The 13,688-nt window shown below is 39.6% G+C and overlaps 1 protein-coding gene across 1 annotated transcript in view; it reads right to left on the bottom strand.

Moving 5' to 3' along the window:
* FER (FER tyrosine kinase) overlaps positions 1 to 12,242 on the bottom strand; it is a 477,172-nt gene extending 464,930 nt beyond the window's left edge. Inside the window, exon 1 of the mRNA XM_065874932.1 lies at positions 11,786 to 12,242. The gene's annotated coding sequence lies outside the window, so the exon portion shown is untranslated. The remainder of the gene's footprint in view (positions 1 to 11,785) is intronic.
* Between the last annotated feature and the right edge of the window lie 1,446 nt (positions 12,243 to 13,688).

Below are 13,688 nucleotides of genomic sequence, written 5' to 3'. Positions count from 1 at the left end.
TTGCGGAGCACGGGCTCTAGAGTGCAGGCTCAGTAGTTGTGGCGCACGGCCTTAGTTGCTCCATGGCATGTGGGATCTTCCCGGACCAGGGCTTGAACCTCTGTCCCCTGCATTGGCAGGTGGATTCTTAACCACTGTGCCACCAAGGGGTCCCGTTACTTCATATTTTTTATACTTATATTGACTTACAGTCTAGGTTAATAAATCTAATGACACTTTCCCCCTCTCCCCTACAGAAGATTTGCTAAATGAGTAATCTCTCTCCCTCTGCAGGGTGTTCTCATCAGTGCTTTAGAATTATCAATTACATGATGCAATAAGCTATTTTGGCTTATTTATTAATTCATTCAACAAATATTTGCTGGAAGGCTACTAAAATATGTGTCATGAATTTTCCTACACACACACACACACACACACACACACAAAACAGAGACAAAAATTCCTGCCCTCATGGAGATTATATTCTAGAGAGAGGAAAAAAAATATAAAATAAGTAAGTAAAATACAAAGTGCTAAGTGGTGATAAGGGCTATAAAGAAAGAAAAAGCAGGAAAAGGATAAGGGCTATAATGAAGGAAAAGGTGGGAAAAGGTAACAAGTATGGGGGAGGTAGGAGATTTCAGATTTCTGTTCGGTAATCAAAGAACTTACAGAGGAAGTCCTATTTGAGCAAGGACCTAGAGCAGATGCGGAAATGAGTCATATGGATATCTGGAGAAGAGCATTCCAGGCTGGGGGAACAGTAAGTCAAAATACCTACTTAAGGAAGACCAAGGAGGTCAACATGGGGTGAGCGGTGGAGACAACAGTAAAATCTGAGTTCAGAGAAAGATCCTCAGGAGGGAGGGAGAGCAGGACCACAAAACTAGCTCATTTTAAGGACTTGAGCTTGTACTCTGAGTTACACGGGAAGCTGGTGAAAGATTCTGAGAAAAAGTGATGTAATCTCTTACATTTCAAAAGAATGTTATTAAGTATTCTGAGGCAAATATTCTGAGTACCAGTAGTAGTGGGGAGACTTGCTAGGAGTTATGTAGAAGGAGAGAGAAGATGGTGTTGAACCAGAGTGACCCAAGTAGAGGTGCTAAGAACTGGTCAGATGTCAGATATATTTTGAAGCCAACAGAATATACTGAAAGATTGTATTGGGGAGGTGAAAGAAAAAGAGTCAAGGATAACTTTGAGGTTTGGGGTCTGAGCATAAACACAAATGGAGTTGCCACTTACAGAGATGGGAAGGATTGATTTTTTAACTGAATTTCTATCACTGGCGTACAAAAGAAGACTGACAAATATAAAAATTTATGCTGGAAATCAATAATTACAAATGACAGCCCTAAAATGTAGAACTGATTGAGTTAATAAAAGAAAATGAAGGGAATCTGGTATCCCTGTATTATAGGGTGAGAAGTGACCAATCCATAATAAGCAAAACGTCTGGTAAATTCCCACCTCAAAAAAAAAAAAATCAGACTACTTGCCTAGCAAGGATGGAACTGAAGGGCACTTAGTAAAAATGTCAGGATGCTGGTATACTGCCTACTATGCAGCAGTCTTCAGTAAGGCCCCTCAAAAGAAAAGCAAACTTTGAGTGAAGTCTTAATAAAAGGAAAATCTTTTCAGTCTTTCATTACAAATTCAAGATGGCTGATTATCTTGCAATTTACATGGTTGAAAATCAAATATCCCTAAACTAAAATTTGGGTCTTTAACCACACAAAATAAAAGGTGGGGAAAGCCTGGTGCTCTGGGCTCCTCCCCAACCATCCTAGCCAAAAATATATTTACAGCCTGGGAGCAGGAACAAACCAGTTGTGCACCGTTACTTCAACAAGTTGCTCTGAATGGCCTAGAGACAGAGGCCAAGATGAAGATTGAGAAGCCTAGGATTTGCTTGATTCCAAACCTCAGTACTATTGACATATTGAACTGGAAAATTCTTTGTTGTGGGAGGCTGTCCTGTGCATTGCAGGATGTTTAACCGTATCCCTGGGCACTACCTCTACATGCCAGTGACACCTGCCTACTCACCCCACCACCCCCTATTGTGATAATAATAATGTCTCCACACATTGCCAAATATCCCGAGGTAAAAATAAAATAAAATAAAATAATGTCCCCTGTTGGAGAACTACTCACTGAGTTAGGGTGGCAAAGTTGTTTAGAGATATACCAGGGCAATAGTTTGATTCAAGGACTAGGCTTTGGGCTTTGGGTACTGGGGAGACTGTTGGTCAAATACAAATAAAACAAAAACCTACTAAGTTTATAAAAAGTTGTATTGACTAAGAAACTCCCAACAAAGATTTGTTACTGCTCAGCCCTCAAGATGTTCTCCTGGACTCCAAGCTCTCATCAATAGCAAAAGGGCTGCTAAAACTGTGCAGGCCCCAGTAAGGGAATTCTTCTCAATACCCATGTTGGCTGTGACCAGGAGGAGAAATAACAAAGATCTTCCTGGGTGGCAGAACAAGAGACAGCCATATTGGCTAATCAAAAATCTTATTCCACTGGGCTTCCCTGGTGGCGCAGTGGTTGAGAGTCTGCCTGCCGATGCAGGGAACACGGGTTTGTGCCCCGGTCCGGGAAGATCCCACATGCCACAGAGCGGCTGGGCCCGTGAGCCATGGCCGCTGAGCCTGCACATCCGGAGCCTGTGTTCCGCAACAGGAGAGGCCACAACAGTGAGAGGCCCGCATACCGCAAAAAAAAAAAAAAAAAAAAAAAAAGAAAAAAAAACTTAGTCCACTGCCCAGGCAGAGTCCTTGCCACCTCTGACCAATGAAATATGTACAGATCATGGATCGGAAAATCTCTGTAGGTTACTTCCCCTTTTTTTCTTTTCTAATTAAGAGTTTTTATTGTCCTTATGTTATTTTCCTTCTATCACCGAATACTGGCTTTATTACAATTAGTTATATTTATGATTTAACCATAAGTTTCTCGACCCTGAGACTGTCTTTTCAAACAGAACTGAGAGAAATTACCCAGCGATTCTAGACTTAAAGTTTGATGCAGTAATTAAACAAGTCTTTGAGTTGTCTTCCTCTGTTGGGGGTCAAGTGCTAAATGCACTGGAAGTTTTAAGTGAAACACTGCATTATATTAGATGAGGGCATTTTTTCAAGGGTTTATATATGAGGGAGGACATGGATGCACACTAGGAGGATTACAGTGAATGTCTTTTGGTTATGCCTGTCCAGCATCAACTCCCACTTCCCATGGTAACAGTACCTTCTTTCTTTCAGTGAACACCAACCCTGGCTCTCAGTCCACAAGGTTCAGACCACGTGGCTGACCACACTTCCTATTCCCAGTTCCAATAGTTAACACCTGATCCAGACCTGGCCTATCATCATATACTATTCCCCTGACCACAGGATCAAAGATGGAAACATGACCTAACTCATTCAATGAGATGTAATCCCAGGGCTTTTGCTAAAACTATGAGTAGGAAAAGTGTTTTTTACGTTGGGCTTGCTAAACTGAAAGAATGTAAACCATCAGGGAGCTCCTCATGGAGAAATCCTACCTGAGAGCATATCTAACACAGGAGAAAGCCACTGAGTTTGCTGAGGCCATTGAGCCCTTGAATCCATCCATACCTAAAGAGAATACACTCCTGTTTGTCCCAGTGCCCTAAGATACTGTGAGTAGGGGTTTAGTCTCATGCAACTGAAAGGTATTACAAAATCTAGTATCATTACCAGTTAGACAAAACTGGGGTTAGTTTTCAAACCAAAAAAAAAAAAAAAAAACTGAAGATATAAGCATTAAATTATTTGCCTAAATTCATACAACTAATTACAGGTAGCACAGATGCAACCCTAAATGGGTCTAGCTCTAATAGTCATGCTCTTTCCACTACATCTACTCTCTCTCTCAAGAAAACAGTCTGAAACTTCTCTACGCTTTAAAATTATCTGTAGCCATAAAGTAAGACCTTACATGAAGTGAGTATTCTACTAACATTTGTTGAATAACCAAAAAAAGAAGAATCTCACACCTTCTTCCTCTCTGTCCCATTCCTGCAACAACTTGCCTCTTGTATAGCATAGAACATTTCTGCGTTATTTTTACAATGTAAGCTGCCTTAAGGACATGTAATAGCAAGTGTCTCTAAGCTAAGTCATTTCAATTTTAGACTGCCAGTTTCAGTGATGGGGTAAATTGGCTCCAAAATATTAATAGAACATCATAACCTTAGAAAGAGGCCATCACCACTGACTAGCTACTATTGTTATAATTAATTGTGAAACTCAGAAAAGGACACCCATATTATCTTTTAAGTGAGAATACTATTGTCTATTTTAGTATTTTAAGATATTTGTCAGAATGACATTAACTTCTAGAAAGTAGCAGCTATTTACAAATAGTCAAATCTCTTTCAATATTATTGTTGAGTGTGAGAGAGAAGGGAAATGGGATAGAACTTATGAATATAAGACCCCTGACATTTTCAAGAAATTTAAAAACCATGAGAATTTTTGACAGAGCTGAAACATTCAATAACAATGCTCCACAAGGCAAGTTTTGTTTCCCTAGAAGGTGTGGTAGATTGATTCACATCCAGACTCACTGGATTCAACATTCCATTTTTAAACATATTGAAAAATGCCTATTTTCTGGCTAAGATCTACCACTTTCTTAGGCCTCTACATTTTCTTCACTTCTAGCAGCTGGCTTTCTTTTTCAGGAAAATTTTTACAAAGAAGCAACATTTTATCACTTGACAAAAGTTATTATACAGGATAACTTCACACTGAGAACAAAGTCAAGGTGAGATGTAGACACTGGGCAGTTAGGTGAGGTCATGCATATCTTAGGGTTTCACTTCCAATAAGAGGAAATTATTTCAGCAAAACTTCAAATACTTCAAAATGGACTTTTAGAGTCACTCCCAAGTAATTGAAACTGCTATTAAGTCCAGGACTGCTAATAGTTCACTATGTTTAGACTTTTATCATTTCATTTATTTGAGATTTAGCATATCAAAGACCTAAATTTAAATCCTGGGTATCACTTTATAGCTAAATCTCCTTGGATATGACCTAAGATTGGTTCCAGATCACAAAAAGAAAATACAAGCTACCCAATCTATAGGGCTGTGATGAAAATAAAAACAAATGTACAAAAATGCCTAACATTTTTAGCAGGCACTAAAGAAATGTCAATGCCCCTCCCCCATAACAATATCTGAATTCATGTAATTTACTCAAAAACCTTTACTGACAGAAACTGTTTCTTCCTTAGAAATGTTGAGGAGGGGATAAAAAAGGGCTATGCATAAATAATCATAATACAATATATTATATATATACACACACATAATTATTGGTAAGAGAAAGAAATCAGCCTCCTGCTTTGCAAAAAGTTCTATTATATATAAATCTAGATGAAAATTCTTATCCTTTGTCCAACATAATTGTTTATAAATAATCAGGATAATGATCATCAAGTTATTTGTCATTAAAATTTATGATACAATTGCACTGTTCAGTTCCCTTTAATTAATCTACTATTGCCAATTTATTTAATACATAGAAAGTAAAAAGGCCTGACAAAGTGATGGTACTTAACCAAAATATATAAATTTGCAGTAAATTCAGAATGGATAAGAAATGTGACAGTGACTGGATCAGTGTCATTAGAAAGTCCACCATACACCACAGACTGTATACTAAAACAAACAAAAAGTTTATGCTTAAAATGTTTCCTTTGCTCCTACCAAAGCAAAATTTTAAAACCTTACTGAAAGTTGAAATGATGGCTAACTTGTATATGAATGTATATAGAAAGCATGTGATTCTGAAGGAAATATAATTCAAGAGAAAGTTAGAGCACTGTATAAACATTCTCACGAAGTAAGAAGTCATGTGGCTGCTAGGGTGGCTACTGAACCATTTGTTACCAAAACTGAATATTGGTAGAAGAGTCAAATGCATTATTCTTGGTATAACGTGAAATTAACAAAAAGTTCCAACAACTGACAGGAGAAGCTTGGGAAATCTTTCCAAGCTGAAGACATACATAGAGTAGAAGGGACACAAACTCCTGAAGTGTCCAACTCCTGTCAAACCATGACCAAGAAACAGCAGCAAGCAGCAAGCATTACAGTGACCAACAACTAACTTTTCAACTTTGTGACAGTGCAGCAGGCTTTGCGATTAAGCCAAAAACACTCTTGTTCTACAAACCCCAGGGCAAAAAAGCCAACAATAAGAAACTCTGCATGTATACTAATGATGTAATGAAAATCATCCAGCCTTCATTTTAGAAGCAAAAAAATTGCTTAACAACTTTGATGAGAGCCCTGTTTATAGAATCATTAAGGGTCTGAAGAGATCAACTAAATTTTTCAATTAAATCTGTATTTTATGAAGGTAGTTATATCCTAGGTCCACAAAGATTTCAAGAAATACCACTTGCTAATGCTAAGGGTCTAATGAACATAGTTTTCCTAAGTCTTCACTTCAAACTGTATATTATACATACTACTTCTATGTAGGATGAACTATTCAAGAGCAATTTCATTCACAGAAATGTAATTTTAAAGAAATTTTTCTGACTGAGACACTGTAAAGAGCATTTTTATATACTAAACACCTAGAATATAAATATTCTACTATTTAGAGTTTCCCCTTTTCCTAAAACCATTTGTCCCACTATGGAAATACGTTTTCTGCAAGTAAAATAACTTATACTGGAAAACTAATTTCAATTTTTCTATGATAATGTTATTTTATTTACTCTGACTTTAAAATATAAGGCTCTTCACTATCAATTACATAAAATTAGTACTCTTCTTACGTAAGCATTACAACACTGATAAGAAAATGTGAAGAAGCATTCGTTTCAGGAAAATGCAGAAATAACTTGGGTCTCAATGATAGTACTATAAGGTGTGTCTCAAGTATTTGTTACTAATAATAGTTAATTACCTTTTTTTTAATGACTCACTTTTCTCAATAAATCAGAGTAGATTCAAGTTTATCCCTATAACAGTGTCATTCTCAATCACTTGCATTCTGATATGCTTCCTAGAGTGGAGAGGGTAAGATGGAATTACAGAGGGCATACTAGAAAACTACGTATTAGAATATGTCACACATGTACATATCTTGTACTTGGGTGGAAAAAATATTGAGAATCATTGACTTAGATCACAAAATCTTTGTTTTACTGCTGGATGAGACAATAAGGACTACTTAGTTCCAATCCTTTTTCCAGTTCAGTGCTTGCTTCACAACACCCAATAACTATAGGCTGGTCTGTGCATTTAAACTATAAGTGTGTGTTCTTTAAGAATCAGAACCCCATACTTACTGAACACACATTTTGAAATAGGGATATCTGTAAAATGTTGCTCCCTAAAAAACAATCATATAGGAGATTTCTGTAGGAGACAGAAAACTTTCAATTAACAGTTTTATGTATTATTACATTTGAAAATAAAGTTTAACTTTTAAACAGATTAAGTAAATGTAATTTAAGGCGGCAGGGAGCATTAGAGATTTAAGAAGGTAACAGTTAGCTTTTCTGTACCACTTTTAAGCAAATATTTGTGGTTCAAAGGAAAAGAATTCAGGGAAACCATCCAACAACAGATGATAATCTAATGTGAAAGAAAAATAATTCAGGAATTCAGACAAACTGGACATATTTTGAGGTAAAAATCAGTTAAGGTAAATTTCTGATTATTGCTACTGAGATACAGTAACCCAAGAGCTAAAAAAAAAAAACCCTGCTAATCTGAGATATTTCTAATTATTTGGTTTGTACAAATGTAAATATCATTCAATTTAAGTAAGCGTAATGTACATTATTTTAATTTCCGAAGTCTAAAACTTAGGGACTTTTAGGATCGTAGAATAAACACAGTAATACTAGAAGAGATGAAGTGAAAACTACCATGAAAGTAACTGAATGTGAATGCTGAACACTCCCTAAATTCAGTCATTTTACCTCAATTGTCTCATTTCTTCTTCATAATGACCTTGTGAGGCAATTATATCATCCCCACTTTACAGATGAGGAAACTATGGTTTAAAGAGATTAAGAAACTTGCCCAAGATCCCACAAAAGAAAATCCTAATTTCTGACTGAAACCCAGACTATCTGGCTCCAAAATAAATGACTCTTCTTTTCACTATACCCTGCTATCTCACAAGAAACACACACATTGAACTTTTCAGTCTTCTAATTAAAACCTTCTAAAGGAGGAGACAATATTAAGCTTATAGTGAATGGTGATAATGTATAGGCTAAAAATTAGTCATAGTTTGATAAGTATAAATGAATATTTAGGAAATAATTCCAAATCATGCATGACATTAAATTTTTTAAAAGCTGAATATGAAATATCGCCCCCAAGTAGAAAAATCCGAAAACTTCTGTAGAAAGGCACTAAGTAAACTTCATCTTACCTGGACACTTTGAATTCCAAAGAAAAAACCTGAGAGGCTCCATATTTTGTCAGTCATACAGCAGTTTCATATGGTCAACTAGGACTATATTTATACTTAAGAAAAAAGAAAAAATGGGTAATTGCTTGGGTCTGATTCTTTTGTTCTGACTCTAATCTGTCCTCTATTGATTATTTTCCATTTTTCCTCCAGATTTTGGAGCCTTCTTCTAATTTAGGCTAACTGAGTCTCAAGTTCAGGAACTCCTCCAAGTTTAGATGTAAGTGCTGACACACTGCAATGAAGACCATAAAATTGCAATGATTGGTAGAGTGTTACAGAAGAAACAAAAGTTTCAGTTATTTCAAAACATTAACTATCGTGGAATTACTGATGACTTTTTTTCTGTATAGTTTTCTGAATTGATTTTAAAGCATTTAACTTTTATAATAAAAACAGGAGAGCAAGAAAAAAGGAAAGAGGGAGGAAGGTGGGGCGTGGGTGGGGGGGAGTTGGAGCTTTGATTAAAAAGTATCTGAACATCTTATTCCTTCCAAATTTCCAAAACTATGACCTCCTTGTTCCCTTCTATCTCTCAATGGCATGGCATAAAAATAAACCACACATAAGCATGCCAAAGTCAAATGAGATATGGAAAAATAATAATGAGGCAATCCAAAGATCTATAAATTCTGAGACATAGCTCAATTTCACTATTTCAGAAATTAGTTATTAACTGAGCAAAGTATGAAAAACAGATTTAGGACATACTAAACCTGAAAAGCAGGATTCACATACTTAAAGAAGAGTGCAGGAATTTCCTTAGTATGGGAAAATTATAAATATAATATACACATATGTGAATTAATTTATACCAGTTTCTTATTCTTTTTATCACAAATTGAAGTTCTGTATTAAAATACTCCTTAGGCAACACCATGAAACAACATGCAAGATAGTTTTGAGCCCTATCAAAATTAAATTAACTTAAAGCTCTCTAAATTACTTCATTTTCCATGGAAAAGTTATACTAAAAGAAGTTCACATTTGTAAGCTTTCTTTTTCCATTACAAAAACACATTCTTATTCCAAAACAACATACATAAGATTGACCCAATTTATTAAGTATGTTACCAAAACAGTGCATAATTGATAGTCCCTTCAATCTGTCTTCAAAAGAAGACGCTCATTTAAAAATCAAGTAGAAAACTATAATCTATTAACACAAGAGTCCAATTTTAAAACAAGACTTTTATTTGTATAACAAGTTCATTAGATTTTCTTTTTTTTCTGATTACCAAAACACAGTTAACTCACCAAGGCCTTGATTTACAAAGATAATGACTTCCTACTCACAGGACTGCTTTATAATAGTCTCATGGAATTCAATTACTACAGTTTTTATAAACACTATTACCATCTACGAACGGAAATAAGCACTTTACAATATTTTGGTTTGATACATATTTATGCTGGTTTTCAAACTTGATAATTTCAGTTCCTCTGTTCCTTAGTATATGCCATGTAACAGCTGTCCTGAAAATGTTATTTCTGTGTAGATGGTGAGTATTTACAGCACAACTGAACCTGCCTACATTGTTTGAAATTTTTCATAGTGAAATACTGGAGGAAAAAAAAGGCAAATGTGAAATGTTCACAGACCAGAGTTATAGCTACATTAACAGTTGAAGATGAAATGAAAAGGAAGGGTCTACCAAAAGCCTGAATTATTCCTTCAACTACTGACATCAAATTCTGAAATAGTGCAGAAGCTGCATTAACTGGACCCTAAATAATTTTACATGGTATATATTTAATGCTGCCAACCATCAGTATGGAAGAGAAACAGATCTTCGCCAAACGTCTTTCATGGAAGAAACTGGAGAAAGGTTTCCAAGTATGCCTATGTACTACTCCCTTAATATACTTCCAGTACCTTTGAAAACAGTTCACTTGGCTCAAGAGAACTAGCAGAAAAGATTCCCCAGATCACAAAACATACACTGAGCCCTCCTTTGCATTCACTGACAAGTATGTCTTCCTAAAGCCCATATAGGTAGATACACCAGGACAACACTGCACAGTGAAATAATTATACTTTGCAATAGTTTTTAAAAATCCTGTCCCCATTCCATAGGTGGAAAAGTACTTTCTAGTCTTTAATCACTAAAATAGATATGGTCTATTCTTATTGATTTTTCTGTTACACTTTTATATTGCTGTTATTCCATTTAAGAAATTTTTTTAGTATTTTAAAACATCTGGAGAAACAAAAAAAATGGCACTACACCCAGAGTAATTTATGTCAAATTTACAGTGAGACTACTACGAATATATGCAGCTTCTTATGAATTAAAGATTAAGGTTTTTTAACCATAAGGCAATCGAAAATGAAAGTGCCAGCCTTAATAAATTATTAGACATTACACTGCACAGCACTATATATCAAAATCACAAACGTACACACACACACACACACACACACACACACACACACGGGACAGCTTCACAGTTAACTTGTGCAAGACGTACCACCCTACCAAAACCAACTCAATTAGCGTGTTTCAGAAAGCTGATCCTAAAGGAGACTAACCAGAAAGCTGACCCGAAGGTGACTCCAAACACCTCCTCAACCGTAAATGGCAAAGAGAACAGAACAGAAATTGCCCCGCCTGCGCTAGCTTCACACTATCTCTTGAGGGTCACTCCTGGCCAAGACAGGAGTAGGGACGGAAGGTGGGGGATAAAAGCAGGGGGTGGGGAAGCTGACACGAGAGAAGAGCTGGGGGCGGACTGTGCCGGTCCAGGGAGACCGCAAGGCCCCAGCGGTAGGAAGGGGCTGCGGGGTTAACACCTAGGGACTGGGGGTGGCCGCCCAGCCCGAGGCCCGCGCCGAGGGGATCGCGCCGAGAAAAGGGGGTGCGGGCGTGATGGGCGGTGCCCACGGTACTCCCAGCACCGCCCCACACCCCGCAAACCCCGGACCCGGCGACTGGGCGGAGCCGTCGCGCCCGCCTCAGCCCTCTCGCGCCGGCACCCGCCCCCTCAGCCTCCAGTCCCGGGTGGGTGGCAAGGGCGGGCCTCGCCCGGCCGGGTGGGCAGCCCAGCCCAAGCCGCAAACAGGAATGCGCCGCCGCGGGCGCAGGATGGACGGGAGACCCCGCAGCCGGGGGCAGGAGGCGGGGGATGGCTGAGGGCGGAGAAAGAGCCCTCGGCGCAGCCGGCGCAGCCGCCGCAGCCAGGGCAGAGCCCCAGGAGCCCCACTGCGGGCAGGGAGTGTTGCCCCATTTCTCGGCTGGCCTTCCCAACTCTCCCCCCCTCCCCCGGCGTTGCCCCGGGTAACAGCGCCTGCCGCGGGCGGCGCGAAACTCACCTACCTAGAACCTGACAAGCAGGAGCCCCTCAGACACGGGAGCCAGTCGCCACCCCGCGTCACGGGGGCCGCCACAACCAATGAGCGCTGCTGTCACCAGCCCCCGCGGCCAATCCAGCTGCACTCCGGTCTCCGGGCACCCTCGAGGTCTCAGCCAATGGGCACCCGCAGAAGGCGGGCACTGCCTCCCGACCCCCAACCCCCTCTTCCACCACCTCCCAGGAGGCGGGGCGCGGCCGATTGGCCTGGACCCCGGAGGGGTGGGACTCGGGCACCCGGCCCGGTGGGCGCGCGGACCGGGGGCTGCGGGCGTGGCGAGGGAGGCGTGGAGCGTCGGCCGACGCCCTCCAGGCTCGCTCCCCAGCTTGGGTGGGGTCGCGCGTCCCTCCTGGTGGCTCAGCTCTCCTCGTCCCTGTAACTCGCTCCTCTCTAGCCGGTGTCCAGGGCTGCCGGGGTAGGAGTGTGGGCGGGATGCGGCCGGAGGCGGGCGGCGGCGTCACAGGAAACTTTGGGAGGCTCGCCTGGCCGCGGCCGGGAAGTGGCCGGGCCGGGGGTGATAAGCTGGGGCCGCCTGGAAGGCACTACCCGGCGGGTCGGCAGCCGGAAAGGAATTCGGAGGGTGGGGACGGAGACGTGATTAAAATGTTAATTGTGCTGCGGGGTGCTGGGTGATCCCGGGAGCTGAAATCTCCGGGAACGGAAACGGCTTTGGGGTCGCGGACCCTCCACCCCTAAATACGCATCCTTCACCCCTTCGAATCAGTCACTTTTACTGTATATCTTACTTGCATCTATTGTAACATTGATTCTTTTAAACTAGTTTTCGGCTTGAAGTGCCTGAAAGGCGGGAACAGTGTCTTTCTCATTCCTGTAATTCCCAGTGCCTGAGACCTTCTTTAAAAAAAAGGTTAGACAATGCTGGAATTGTGATGGATGCTATTAAAAAGTGTACAGCAGGTCCTGTGAGTAGTCTCCTGTAGTAAGTTCTTACCTCTTCCAGAGTCTAGCATGCGTGAAGAACCGAAGTTGGTTTGCTCGTCCAGTGAGGGTTGTTTCTGAAGCGTCCTTCACCAAAAGAATTTAGTGGAAAATGAGTAATTTGAGCTAAACAAAGAGAAGTAGGTGATCTGTAACAGTATGATAGGTGTTACTAGTCACAATTGCAGGGTATGTTTCTGTAGCCGACTCTTTAAGGCATTGTATCATACATTGCATTGGTTGAACCACATTCTTTGCCTGGAGCAAATTCTAAGGTCAACCCTATCTCGACCCGCCTCCTCCAAAACTTGTGTATTACAATGGGAGCCAAAGAAGAGTGAATAATTAGTTCATAATTAATAATTTCTAAACAGAGTAATTTATTTTACTGTAGTGAACGCCCCTACACATAGACAAATTTTAAACGGGACTTTTCATGTCTACTCTTTTAAAGAAACCAAAACGTGCTGTAAAGACAAGAATTTTATTTTTTTCCATTGTGTTATGGGGGTTTTAATTGTTTATTTGTATTTTTTAAGCCTAAAAGAACTTTTATTTTATTCTTAAATTATTCTACTGTTGAGAAAGATTAAGTAAAATTACAAAGGTTACACATAACCAATTAGACAAATGTAAAGACAAAAATTTTTTTTAAAAAAGCTTAATTCTCCCTATTGGATATAGAAGAAGGGATTTCTCTTTCTTAGAGCACTTGCCTTAGAAAACTGGTAATTGTTGCATACTTTTTCATCTCTTTGAAATGTATATAAATTATTTTGAAGACTGGATAGGTCTCTGTCATTTTGTGTTTTGTTAGCGTTATATCCCAGAAATGTGTTTCTCAAGGACCTGGGAACTATCTCTTTGAAATGCAAATGTCAAGAGAGCTAGCGCCCTTGAATGGATAAAGATGTTGTGGTATACATATA

Source organism: Phocoena phocoena, chromosome 3 (genome assembly GCF_963924675.1).
Source record: "Phocoena phocoena chromosome 3, mPhoPho1.1, whole genome shotgun sequence".
Classification (NCBI taxonomy): Eukaryota; Metazoa; Chordata; class Mammalia; order Artiodactyla; family Phocoenidae; genus Phocoena; species Phocoena phocoena.
This window is presented reverse-complemented; position numbering and strand designations above follow the sequence as displayed.